Source organism: Lepidothrix coronata, unplaced genomic scaffold (assembly GCF_001604755.1).
Source record: "Lepidothrix coronata isolate B3197 unplaced genomic scaffold, Lepidothrix_coronata-1.0 Scaffold49, whole genome shotgun sequence".
NCBI lineage: Eukaryota > Metazoa > Chordata > Aves > Passeriformes > Pipridae > Lepidothrix > Lepidothrix coronata.
Window position 1 is genome coordinate 2,618,934 of NW_016690229.1, and position 13,945 is coordinate 2,632,878.

Below are 13,945 nucleotides of genomic sequence, written 5' to 3' on the forward strand. Positions count from 1 at the left end.
TCTATTCTGTTCATATTTTGGAAAGTGTTCCCATTAAAATTACTACATTTCAGAAAAACTATGCAAATTCTATGAAAAAATACAGACTAGTCATAGGAAAAAAAAAAAAAAGGAACTCTTTCGGGTCTGGTGGCCTAACATTTCAGCTTTGTAGTAGTAACTTTAACAGAACTTACATTTCCATGACATTTTGTTGTAAATTCCAATGGGGAGGAGTGAGGAAATTTAGAACAAAGATTCTCTGTAGTCCTTGCTTTGTGAGAAAAGATGTGAAGCCTGAGAATTTTGCAGTGAGAGTGACTTAAAGGCAGCCTGGGTGGACGCTGTCAGGAATTCCTGTTCATCTAAAGGGATGCTGCTCCCATGCTCTCTCCAGCAAAGGGCTGGAAAGGCACCATTCCCTGCCAGCCCAGAAGAGGATGAAAGCCCAGAGCAGAAATCTCTGAGCTGGGTTTGAAGAGTTAATTGCTGCAGTCTGGGCACACTTGCCTGAACTCTGGTCATCTGAGGGCCTGGGTTTGGGTGCACTCCAGGTGGCCAAGAGCCAGGGTTCAAGCAGAACCTCACTGAAGTCATTCGAGTCTGTGCGAGTTCCACCTCGTCTGGGTGCCTATTTCGGGGTCATGAGCTCTTTTCCAGTAAGAGAATGACCAGCAGAGAATTGCTCATAGTGCCAAGTCAGCAAATAACTGGGTGTAGTTCACAGATGTGAGAAAACTGAGACCTGTCCTCCATAAAATCAGCTGAAAATCCCAAGAGGTTCATCTTCATCAACAACATCCTTCTTCCTTTGTAGGGCCTATGGCAGAATTAGGGACCGGTGGCAGAATTCTGGCTGCTCAAAAGAGATCTCCAGGCCGTCTGTGGAAAGCAGGTGCTGGCCTGTAAACCAGGAGAGAGGCTGAGAAGATTTTTTTTCCAGTGAGGGTAGATTTCTTCTCCTCAGGTTTTTCATGTATCAGAAATATTTAGGCATAAATGTGAATTTATGACAACAAATTCTAAGTATTTCTGCTGAACTCACAGCAGCATGTACACATAAGAATGGGCCCTAATACAGATGCCTATCCCGTTTTTCCCTACAGCTCCCTTAGCTGGGAGACCTTTCATCTGCTCTGTATTGGAGGAATAAGAAGTGCTGAGTTACACATGGTATGAGGAAACTACAAATATTGGAAGATAAAGTCAGGCTGATTCATACAATGAAATGGGAACAGGAAACATAGGACTTAAAGCTCCCACCATACAGTTCATGTATCATGCCTTGGTTTGGGAGACTTCTTCAAAGACCAACAAATGGTTTTCGTAGTCCTTGCAGTCCCTCCAAAATATTTCAGTTAATCCAAACCCCATTTTTCTCTCCCAAAAAAGAGGTTTTTCATTAAGCCCCAGATAGAACATCATTCCTACATTAGGAAATCAATGCTGATATTGAAGACAAAATGAAATACAACACTATTTTGTAGTGAACAGGAATCTTCCCTTTATGAACCTTCTGGTTATCTCCTACTGAATCAAACGGAGAATCTCATGGCAAAAATTCAGGTAAGAAAGCTGGAGGATTTTTTTCACATAAAAAAACACCCCTGCAGTTGATTGCCCCAAAGGGCAACAACTCTAAAAGTGTTCTCAAGAAATACATGGCCACGGAGGTATTCCTTCCTAGTTTTAATCAACTTGAAGTACCCTTTTAAAAATATTTGTTAATACTTATTTGGCAGCAACACCAAGGGGTTCTGATAAGAACCTGTGTCAGTACCACCCCGGCGAGGGCACAGCGTGGGCCTCACATTGGCATTTAGTTTAGTCTGGGGTTGGACCATCCAAAACCTGCTTGAACCTCTTGAGAGAACATTTCAAGGACACTTTTAGGCAGACTTTTAATCACAAGGGGGGGGGAAAAACCCAAAGTATTTGAATTATTTATCCCCGACAGTGTATTTTTAGAAGGAAGAAGTTAAAATAAACTTTATCTGTAGGAAGCCTAAGCAGGATTGAAACCCTCTCCATCCATTTGGAGTCCTGTTAATAAGCCATCCAGACAGAGGGAGCATTCTTCTGGAAAGCCCGTTTGGCACAGCAGCCTGCAGCAAGAGCTGAGCAGGCAAATCCCACGGCAGGGGAGAGACAGCACTTTTTGACCCAAACAATGTCTAGACAGCCTGAAAACAGATAAATTAACAGGCAAGCAGCAGCAGCATCACCCAGCAGCAGAGCGGTGGATATTTGTCACCTCAGTGATGGGTTAAATGAAGATTCAAGGTCCCGGTATAGTCTTTATGAAACACAATGTACTCCAGCTGTCTCCCTCCCTCCTCCTGAGCTATTTACCGTGTTAACAGCTCCATGCAGAAAGTTCACATCCACTGCCATAGGACACATTTCCCATCTTTTACAGACTGCCCTAATGAGGCAGCAGGATCAGAACAAATTAGGGACAGAATTTCCCCCGTCCCCTCGCTCAGGGTGAAGGAACAAACGTCCTTTCCTCCCTGTACACCCTGCAGGCTCTGAACCTGAAGCAGAACACAGCGGTTCCCGGCAGATGAGAGGGGCTGGTTCAGCCTAACGCTGTAATGATATTTGTTAACACAATTCCTTGTCGAGGATGCTGCGTTTGCTCCACAGCCCGGCCCTCCTGGTGCAGAAAGCACATGGTTTGCTATATATAGTGGGGCTGGAAAAATAACTTCCGCTACTAAAACGAGCACAAATAGTTTCAGATGACACTTTGGGTAGGGAAGATTTGTGATTTCATTCGCTGTGTTTACTGAAAATTATGCGCACACAAATTACCTTAATGAGATGCAAACCTTGTCGTCTGCATTTAGTGCACCAGGATAAAAAAGCTGGTGGCTGCAATGATAGTACATTTAACATACAGAAAATAAATAGTTTGTTACATCAATGCTGTCAAAATGAAACAAGCCAAACTGTGATTAAAGCAGTTATCATTAAACCAGAGGCTGACTTCCAGAGCTGTTGTGAAAACAGCAAAAGAGCAATTTTCCTAAGTGCATTTCAAGTGATTGAGTAAAAATTGAACTTATGGTAGACTATGTTATAGAATACTACTTAAAGTGTTTGGATGATGATACTTCATAACACAGAAGCCTTCACGCAGCACAGTTTTAGTACTTTTTTGTTGCTGAGCTTGAAAGCACATTAAAGATTGTGAGACTTTCTGCCTGTGAGACTCAGCCCCACCACTCTCAAAGATGACAGCGAGGGAGTTTTGTCTGTGCGAGGCTCCTTGCCTACGGAGAGGGATGGAAGAGAGGGAGGCAGAACTTATATCACACAAGATGCATGTCTTGGCTCCTGCCAAGCAATATTCTGCGCACCTTCAGTATGGCAGAAGCTGTAAACATGTTGTGTAATCACATAACTGGGCTGTGACCCATTTGTTACCAGCATAGGAAAAATACATCAAAGTCACAGATAGTCTCTTCAGACGGGCCTCGACAGAGACCCATCTGGTAATAACCCCAGACTGTGAAGTGTGGATGATTTACAGAGGGGTTAAGGAGCCCTTCTTTTTATATAGATATAAATCCCTGTTTAAACTCTGAACTGATTAACTGTGACGCACCAGGAAAATGTAAGGAAAAGAACGCATTGTTTTAGGAACAGCAGAGAACTGAGTGATGTGTAAGAAGAGATTGGAGCCACACATAGTGTTGGGTATCCTTGAAGATCAGGGAATCCTAGAACGGCCTGGGTTGGAAGAGACCTTAAAAATCACCCCCATGGGCAGGAACATCTTCCAGTAGATCAGGCTGCTCAGGGTCCCTTCCCTTTCCCAAAGCTCTTTTGGATTTGGGAGGATGCATTACTGTTGGTAGGTACCTTCTGTAGTCTAGACTTATAAGTTCTTACTCTTTTTACACTGCTCCACTGGAAGGTTTATAAGTCACACTACTTGTCAAAGTTATGAGGATGCTGAATCATTTTTATTAGGCATCAAAGTCTCCCCTCACCTTTCATTTCTTTAACTGAAAGCTTCATTAGATTGCAAAATGGCACCTCTGTGCTCAGACAGGGCTGTGGGCAAATCAGGTTCTTTCCTTTGTTAAATCTGATTGATTTATTTCACATATAAAATGAGCAGTAAATGTTCAAGTTCTAAAAAGTTATTTAACAAGTGTCTGAGTGGAATGAAAATAGCTTTCTAAAATAGTGCAAATACTTATCATAAGCATATTAAAGAGACTTTTCATTTTCAGACGCTACCAAATGCCCATAAATTCTTAGATATTCAAGCAGTCAGGCACCTGAGGAAGCTTAGGATAACAATTAATTATGGGACACGCTGCTCAAGCAGCTCTTTGCAACCCTGAGTTCTGCAGCACTTTGGGAAGAGGGAAGGTACCATTCTGCTTATTTAGTAGCAGGGAAACAAGAGGCAGACAAGGGGTGAGCTGGAATATTCCCTCAAGTCTCCCTCCAGCCAACCCAGCAGGCATGTACTGGACATCACTGGACCTCCAGAGGACTCTGGAAGGACTGTGGAGTCTGTTAGTAGACCCTTATTCAGGCAACCTGTCAGTGATATCACTCATTGTGTTCTTTTATTTATCCACTTGGCACTTTGTGCCTCATATAAGCTTGTTAAGATTAATGAGAAGACAATCCCACTCCACACTGAGGCATCTCTCTGTCCTCTGCAGGGGGCTGTCTCTCTTAGGACAAGCTCTGGAAGTTCTGCACCTTACCTTGATAGGTCTTGGAGCAGGGAGACCTTCAAAAAAGCAGGAAGATGAGTGTGCACTTTGGGCTCAGCAGAGACCTGGAGGGAAGAGCAGAGAAGATTCATGGAGTTGCAGCTTGTAAATGAGCAGAATGTGTCAAACACAAACTTAGAGAAAAAAGCAAAGCCTAGTTCCCATTTCATGTTAATTTTGCTACAGAAGGCTTGTCCAGCCTCAGTTACTGTGCTCATAACCAGTTTCTTTTCTAATTTCCATTGACTACATAATAGGAGAAGAAAAGCAAAACAAAGAGGAGAGAAATGTGTCAAAGATGAGAAAGGATCGAAGAAAAGAGAAAAATTCAGCTGAGAGAAGGTGGCAGAGGACACCTAGGGATTATGCTCTGCAAAAAAAAAAAAAAGCTAAGAGCAGAGACTTTCATAGCAACTGAAGGGGAAAATAATAAAAAAAAAAGGCACAACAAAAACCCTGTCTCCTGTGGTGAAACTTCAGTGAAATGCTATTAAGGATAAATCTTTTATTGTATTGTCCTGCAGGCAGTCTGGTAAAAACTGTATTCTCAGCATAAATGAACTCTCCCATTATAAAAAAGGAAAAAAACGTCTGCTTTCAGGACTGGCTCCATGTAATGGCTGCTGAGATACCCACAAGGGGATATTTAGGAGCTGTAGCAAGGAGAAGTAGGTCCAGATATTTCCTGCTGAAATAAGGTCTTCTGACTGAGAAGACTCATCAGATGTGTTTGCCACCAGCTTCCCATGGGCTGGCAAAAGACTGCAGTTCACATAAAGGATTTAGCCCAGGGAGAGCTTTTAGTGAGGAAGTAACTCACTTTGCTCTGTGATTTGTCAGGATGTCTTTTAATTGGGTCTTTGGCTGAGAGATAGGGAAAAACACCAGCCTTGGACTTACAGCAAGGACAGATCTGACCCGCAAGCTGTGGAAGAGAGAGAAAGGGTTTCCCAAAGGAAAGGGGAAAGAAAAGCTTTTTAAAGTGTTGGTCCAGAACAGGAAGTCTCCATTTCAGAGAGATGTAGTGGGCTCCTGATTTAGCCCATCTTCCCCAGCAATGGCACCCCCAACAGCCAGGAGCCACTGGGACACCCTCTCCTGGAAGGGACATAAGTGGGACATGGACGTGGGGGTGGAGACTCAGACAAACAGCACATGGGGCCAAAGGCAGGGCCACAAAGTCATCAAATCCCAGAACAAGATCCAGGAGGGCTCTCAGGTCATTTGCTCCAGTCAGGTTCCAGGCCAGCTCAGGGCTTTATTCAGCTGAGTTTTGACAGCTGTGAGGGGTGGATTTCACTGCCCCTCTGGGAAGCCTGTTTGGGTGCTGCCCCATTCCCAGAGGGTGTGCCATCCCCATCCTCCAGGTTGCTGATGAAGATATCAAACAGCACAGACCCACAATAGACAACTGTACCAGAAAATCCCTTTTTCCAGCTCATCCAGTTAGTTTTAACCCTCACTGTTCCCACTGGAAAGCACTTCTTATAGTCTTGTGGTCAAACACTTTTAATTACTTCATTCTTATTTCAAGCCCTTAAGAATTCATGACAAATATACACTTGTTTGTACCAGTTTATGCCTGTGTCCTATAACAATCCCTGTTTTCCCTGGGGAATACGAATTCAAGGCCTGCTTCTGTCAGAAAGTGGCACTTCCAGCGTTCAAACAACCCTCTTAATCACCCATTCCATGTTTTAAACACGTTCTTCAAATTATAGGTTTTGGGCTCTCTGTTTTTGAACATGTGAGGAATTTACCTGAATGGGTTTTTACCCAATCTCTCATATTTCCAAACCTTTCCATTATTTAGGTCAATGTAGCCTCACTCCCTCTTTCCACTGAGGTAGAAGATCAATTTGCTCAGTACTATTTTTTTAACATCTCACACCTGAGATACTATTGCTGTTGCTATATTGAGTAAAGAATTGCTTTATCTTTTCAAGGGAACAAAGACCACATTTAAGATCTCTGGTTTCTGACGCTGCAAAACTGCTTTGTGTTGGTGTGCATCATTATTTCTTTACAGAACAGGCTCAGATCATGACTGAAATCTCCCTGCAGTTGGAAGTGTCCAATCTCAAGTTTAAACACAGTACTATGAACTCACACATTTCTTTACACATGACATGGTCCTAAAACCCCCTTTGCTGATTACAAAATGTTTTTCTGATAGAAGTTTTCCATGTAGGTTTTGGTTTGGGGTTTTACTTTTGCTTTTCTCTCTTGGACAATAAAAATCACTGCTGTTTCTATAGCCTGTTTAATTTTTAGGGGTGCAGCAGTGATTGCAAAGCTGGATGCTGGGTAAACTAGAATTCATAGTTTATCCCAAAGTAGGTTCCCTGCTGGAGTCAGATTTAAATGCATTTTTCTGTATTCAGTATGATTAATTCTGATGCTAGGGGGGATTCTTTGTACATTTCCTAAGGATAAATCCGTGGGAATTGCAGTCACTTGCTTAAAGACGATTGTTCAAAGTGCAGAACACTGGGAAAGAGGCCTAAAAGTAAAATATGATCAAAATTCTGCTGTACTTGTAGCCTGCAGAGATTTAGGGGTGCTGGATGTTTCAGAATCAGAGTTACAATAAAAAGAAATCTGTCTGCTAACCCAAAATAAACTGGGGCTGAGTAACACACAGTGGCAGGCACGGACTGGCAGTTATATGCTATAATTACATACAATTTCCTGCACAGAGAGGGATATTTCCAGGTAATTTCTGACTAGCCTTTAAAAACTGTATTTTGGGTATTAAAAAAACCTCAAATTTGATTTTAATGAACTTTAAAACCGTGTGACACAGCACAGTAAAGGCAAACTAAGTCCCACTCGGCGCAGCCTGTCAGGTGGAGCAGAGGAGAACACGTGGATGCAGAGGAATGTTACTGCTCCCAGCCTGAACCTGGAAGCAGGAATGTCAGTCTGTCGCTTCAGCAGTGCAGCTCCTGCTCACGTGGGCTGCGAGGAGCCCTGATAAGCTGAACCTGCAGTGTATCAGTGTCGTGATGCTCCACAAGAATAAAGATGCCTCTTATGCAGAGCCAGATGCTGCTCCCATCCTTGGGAACAGCTGGGGCACAGCAGACGCCAAATTCCCTGCGAAGGAAGAGCCTGTTAAAAGCCTGCAGAGGGGAAACAACAGCAAGGAATTACACTGGCTGTGCCTGGGTTAGCATTTTAGGCCGGGGCAGGAATGTGCTTTTAAAGCAAATCAAAGAGGAGGAAGCAACTGAAACCAAGGAACTTTTTCCAAGCCTCTGCTGGAATCGCTCTGTCCGGGGGATGTGCACAGTGGGGCTGAGAGGCTGTTCCTGTTCTGGGCAAGGAAACCTCTCTCAGCACAGCATTCCAATCCCTAGCATTAGAGTTCTCTCTTCAAGATGTTCTGGAAGATCCAGTTTAAGCCAAAGAAGCCTTTCATTAGACGCTTGAGCAAGACAGTGACATTGTTCAAGCATTTCCTGAACATTTGCAGAACGACCTGAGTGCACAAAATTAGAGACGGTTCATCCTCTCACTTGAAGGCTGTTTTCGTGCCTTGTAAGCAGTACTTATATTTTTGTATGAGGCTTTAATACCAACCTAGACTTGCAAGCATGTAAGTATAGAGATGTAAAACTCCGTAGGTGCATTGTTTAAATCCTGAGAGAATTTTAGACGAACGCACTGGTGCATTTCTGAATTTTCTGACAGTGTTTCGTGAACTGTACAAGACTCAAAGCCGTGCCTGAGGAGGGATTTCTCATGGCTTAAAATAGAGCAGAACTAGGGACTAAATGCACCAGGCTGGACAATCTGAGTTGGAATCTAGGGCAGCCCACCCAGCCCACCCGTGGGCCTGTGAGGTTTCACTCCCCAGGCCATGCTCTCCATGAGCCTGTTTCTACAACTGCATCCCAACTGCAGTGAGCTGGTTATGATTTCCAGGCTTTTCTTTCTCTCTCCTCTGCTTCTACTGAGCTTTCAGGTCTCAGTATTAGCCCTGATTATCTGTGATTCACCATGTGTCAGACACCCTGGGAAAAGGGGAGAGAGGAGATTGCTAGTTATGGTAGGAATAAAATATCGCTTTGATTTTTTATTTGCATTCCCATAAATTCTTTGCAAGTTTAATGCAATTCAGAAGGGGTAAAACACCTCTGCAGTATCACACCTAATCTCAGAGTCTATAATCTGAAGCAGAGGGCTTGTGGCAACCCGAAGAAAGGTGCCAGAGACTGACTGAGAGTCAGAACAGGGACAAGATCAGGTGCCAGTGGTGCATCTGCAGCTTCCAGATGGACGTGACAGGGAGAAGGGGAGCAGAGAAAAAAATTATAGTTCAATGTGAACTTCTGTTGCTCCTGTGGGATATGTAACCTCAAAGACCACACTTGTTCCCTCCAGCCAGTCATTATGCTGTGTTTTCTGTTCCCTTCCCTGCTGGGCATCCTTTGCAGAAAACCTTTTTCCAGAAGGCATAATTGGGCCTCAGCAGAAGTGTGGAATACTTAGAGAGAGTATGAACACTTTTTGCCCCTTCCACTGTGGCCATGCATGGGAGAGTTTTTTCTCAGATGACTTTTAGGAAGCAGAGAGCAGCTTTGCCATTGTGAGAAAAATACAAGCTTGTTTCTGGGAACTCCAGGTAACTTTGGTGATTGCTTCATGTGTTCACACAAGTTAGGGTTGAGCCATACTTGTAAAATCACCGGGAATCACATGCTAAATTTTAGGTAGATCTGTTACAATCAGTTATAAAGTACTCCTGCAATTTTCATTCTATTCCCTTCCCTTCCCTTCCCTATAAACCTTGGGAAAAAATCCCGTCCTGCTTTCATGGCATATTTTGAGATGGCAGCTTTTCCTTGGTTTCCCTTCCCTTCCCTTCCCTATAAACCTTGGGAAAAAATCCCGTCCTGCTTTCATGGCATATTTTGAGATGGCAGCTTTTCCTTGGTTTCTCTCATGTTTACCATGGAACTGTCTAGAGCACAGGCACTATCTCAGTGTGGCCTGATGAAAGTGCAGATTGCTCAGCTGAATTCTTTACCAGGATGTGGTTCACAGACACCAGAAGGATGGGCAGCACCAAGCGCTAAGGGACCAGTTATTCCAAGCCAGAGCTGTGCTCCAGTCAGTGAAGTTACCAGAATTTTACTGCTCCTACAGGTGGGAGAAGTTTACTCCCAGGGTGCTGGAATTACGATTGAGACATTATGGGAAAGTAAATTTCACATCTGAAAGAACTTAAGGCACAGAAACCAAATTGGCAATGTTCCTCTTGCTCGATCCGCTCGCAGAAAAACTTGTAGATGCTTTCAAAGACACGTTTGGTCCCTTCGTGCTAAAGCAGTGCCAGAGCACACATTACAGCCTTGGATTTACCCACAGCAACTGATGAATTCCCTATTAGGAAAAGAATCTTTTCAGCTCCATCAGAGTTAATTCATTGAAAAAAATCTGAGTTTAGATGGAAAACACAGGCTCAGATAGGTGGAATATCCTCTGAAAGTTAAGCAAGGGTATTTTTTTCCTCTTTACTTACAGCTAAGGTGGATTAACAGAGGCATATGGAGAAGATCAAATATACCTTGAAATAATGGATGTATAAATCTGCAGACTAAATCTCTCTTGAGTACTGGACGAGGGAGAATATAAAAATGTGGAGATCATTTACTGAGGGGATATAACACTGCAAAGCCAGAGGGGTTCTAGGATCTTCAATATTTTATAAGAGGAAGCTTAAAGCTATTTTAATAAACCATTGAGGCCAGTTTTTAAAGAATGTAAATGTACAACTGTGCACACAATCTGCATATGCAAATCACCACAATTGGACAAGCAAATCAGATAATTGCATGCAAATATGCCCACTCACTCCGTGCCTGTGTCTACAATGGTAGTAACTGTGCATGCAAATAAGGTACACATTTTGTACACATAAAGGTGCAGCTTAAGTGGCATATGGCATGGAAATATGGCATATAATGTAACAAAAGAGGGAGAAGGAAATAGCAAGGGATAGAGTTAGCTGTAAATAATAACAGGGAGCGTACACAAACACACACACATGATCTATAAACACCACATTAGGAAGAAGGAAATACACGGGTCTTTGGAGTGCTTGAGGAACCAAAATGACACGCGTTGTGTGGAGAAGGCATCTGTGCAAGATAAAACAGCTTCCCAGGAGACCCAGAGCCCACTCCCAGCCCAGGCTGAGTGTGGCTTTTCAAAGCCACCCCAGCCTTTCCCTGGTTTGACCCAGTGACCCTTTCTTTGAGGAGAAGAGGGAGTTCAGTGTCTCTTAGACTTACATGGGCTGAAGACTCAGCTGCAAATGCTGCCAAATGAACATCAAAGGTGGTGGTGGTTTCTTGTGACACGTGGACAGATGTCTTCAAGGGAAAAGGCTTTATAACCCTCTAGTCTTTCAAAAGTATTGATTTTGCTTCAACTACGCTCTTTTCTGCTTTGAAGGTAACCAGTGTAACACCATGGCCTTTCTCCATTAGGCTCATTTGGATTCAACTGCACGGTAGTGAGAGGGCTGGCAGACAGGATGGATGGATGGAGAGGAGGAAAGGATTCTAACCTCTCCTGTCCCCTTGAACTCAAAACCTATGTTATATTTTTAAAGCACTTAGACCTTTAACTTAATAGTTAGCAGATTAATGAGATGCACAGACTGACATTTTATTTGAAATTTTCCAGGCAGAGAAACACGAAGTGCTCAGCAGGAAGAGCAGACCGAGCTGTGATGGCAGCAACCCCCTCAATCCCTTCAGCATCTCAGATACAAAACAATGAGCACAAGTTGGAGAACAGAATAAAAGTGTTGATCAAATTTGGATTCAGTCCCTTTCATGTGTGTGATTCCACATTTGTGCTACACTCAAACAGCCACAACAGCAAAAATCCACTTGGTGCCCTCAGCACTGGGCTCACGGCACTCAGGGGTTTGAAGAGCTGTTTGGAGGCTCAGCCCAAAAAGGTCTTCATGGTTCAGAGACAGGTTGGGATCACAAGAATCAGTCTGGCCCATGAGCATCTGAGACACATGTCTGCACAGGGAACTTAGATGGAAGTGGACAGCCACCCAAAATCTCCTGTCTCCAGCTTTTTCCCTGGTTTTGATGTCAGGCTTTCCTTTGCACCTCAAAAAAGGCAGGTTTTGCCCTTACCCACACAGCTCTGCAAATTCCCTGCTCAGCCCCACCATGGGGATCCTTCTGGCCATGCTGTTTCCTTCATGAACCCAACTGCCTGGGGGAGGCTCTAGAAAGTGGCCCTTCTATGGGAAACACAGGTACTGAAAACAAGAGAATGGCTCTGTGAACCAGTTGGGCATCTTCCCATCTCCTACATGAAAAAAGATTCCCCGGCCCCCAAATCTCAGCCCTGTTTGGCCTTCTTTTATTGTTTAAATACCATAATCTTCTAAAAACCAGAGGCAGAAACCGTGGAGGTGTTTGTGTCACGTGCATAGTTGGCTCTGTCCATCTGCTGATCCACTGAAATGAGCAGCCCCTCCTCCATGTGACCAATACCCTCGTTGTCTGTGGTTTTATTTCAGAGCAATGCAGAGTTTTAAGGTTTCTAAGTCAGCTTTGGCCCAGGTTCAGAGCACATATTCTCCCTCACAATTTTGCATATCCTTACAAGCCGCAGCAACAGAAAGTTGGAGCTACTTCTCACCAGTGAGCTCATGCTCACACATCAGAACATTCACCTTCCAGTACATACCTAGGCTAAACTGATTTCACGTCCAAGAAAGAAGGAAACTCAGTGCCTAATGGATTTTACTAAACTCCAAGGTAGTTTGGAAGCACATTCTGCCATGCAGCATTAAACACTCCTGCAGCTGCACTCAGAGGAATGGGCGAGTGCGTGCAAAGCTCACAGACCAGGGCTTTTACCTCACTTCAGATTGCTGCCTGAGCCTTGGGGGCTTATCCCAGCACCCAGTGGAGTTAATGAGAGATTAGCCATCGGATTTAGGAAGACCTGAGTGAATTTGTACTATAAATCTCCTTACAGAAGCAGCTATGTGGGTAAAGATAGACATTTCCAAGCTAGAACAGGTTTATTGTACACCCACCCCCCCCAAAAAAGGCACAAAACTTTGTGAACAAACTGTTTCATTCTGATCAGATTTTGTGTCTGTTGGTGAATTCCCAAACCTATGCAAGGCATGCTGGGTGACTGATGGCCATGTGTGGCTTTGAAATACATCTTAAGAAACACGTTGGGCATCTTTGTCACAGACTTGTCTGCAGGAGCTTTGTCTCAGCTGACAAACTATACTTATTTCTTCCTGTCAAAAGTAACAGTCAGGAATTCAACTCATCTAAGCAAATATAGGTAGTAAGAATTCCACTTTTATAAAAATTAAAATAAAATCAGATAAACCAAAGACTTTACCCAGCTTGTCCATCTCTCCCTGTCCATGCACATTCCCACTCCCGCAAGCAAGCTTTATTATTTTTCCTCTTCTTCTCTTTATAGATGCACACACTTTAGAGCAAATATTGTCTCTTTATGTTTTCATAACCTCTAAAATAAGGGCATTCTTCTGTTTGCAGGTATATTCTTAAGGGAAATCATACCAAACCTCAGTGTTGGAGGCACACAAAGGGACAGCCAGCAGAGTGACACCCTCCCTGCTCTGCTCACTGCAGTTGGGCAGCCAGCCCAGGAGCCAGCACTGCCACCACAAGTGACAGCAGAGGACAAGTTTTGATTAGGAAGTGCCTTTTTAATTTTATTTTTTAATTTTTACAGGCTTTCCCACTCAGCTGTCTTTGATACCATTTACCCTCAGGTACTTTGGAAACAAGCTGTACCAATCCCAGGGTTGTTAGCAGTTGTTTCTGAGAATTCCTGAGGGACAGGGAAGGGGCAGAGTTCTGGCAGGAGACCAGCACAGCACCCACCGGAAAGCAGGAGATGAAGAACTGGGAAATTACTGTCTGGCAAAGAAATTTCAGCTTCTGGAAGGATTCAGAAACAAAAGAACGAAACCACAGAAGATAACAGGAAAATCAGTAAGCACAAACATCAGCTACTGGGAACAGATGATGTCAACCCAAGCTCAATTCTTTCCATGACAGGATTAAGGCTCAGGGATAGAGGAGAAACAACAGTTGTCATGGCTTGTTTTAAGCAAGTCTTTTGACTCTGACTCACAAGACATTCTTATAGGCAAGCTAAGAAATTTGATCTTCAAGTAACTC

At 43.6% G+C, this 13,945-nt stretch overlaps 1 protein-coding gene across 1 annotated transcript in view; it reads right to left on the reverse strand.

The window, feature by feature from the left end:
• The window catches only part of PMEPA1 (prostate transmembrane protein, androgen induced 1), a 137,111-nt gene that overhangs the window by 116,792 nt on the left and 6,374 nt on the right, over positions 1-13,945 (reverse strand). The window contains exon 2 of the mRNA XM_017815233.1: positions 4,716-4,789. The gene's annotated coding sequence lies outside the window, so the exon portion shown is untranslated. The remainder of the gene's footprint in view (positions 1-4,715; positions 4,790-13,945) is intronic.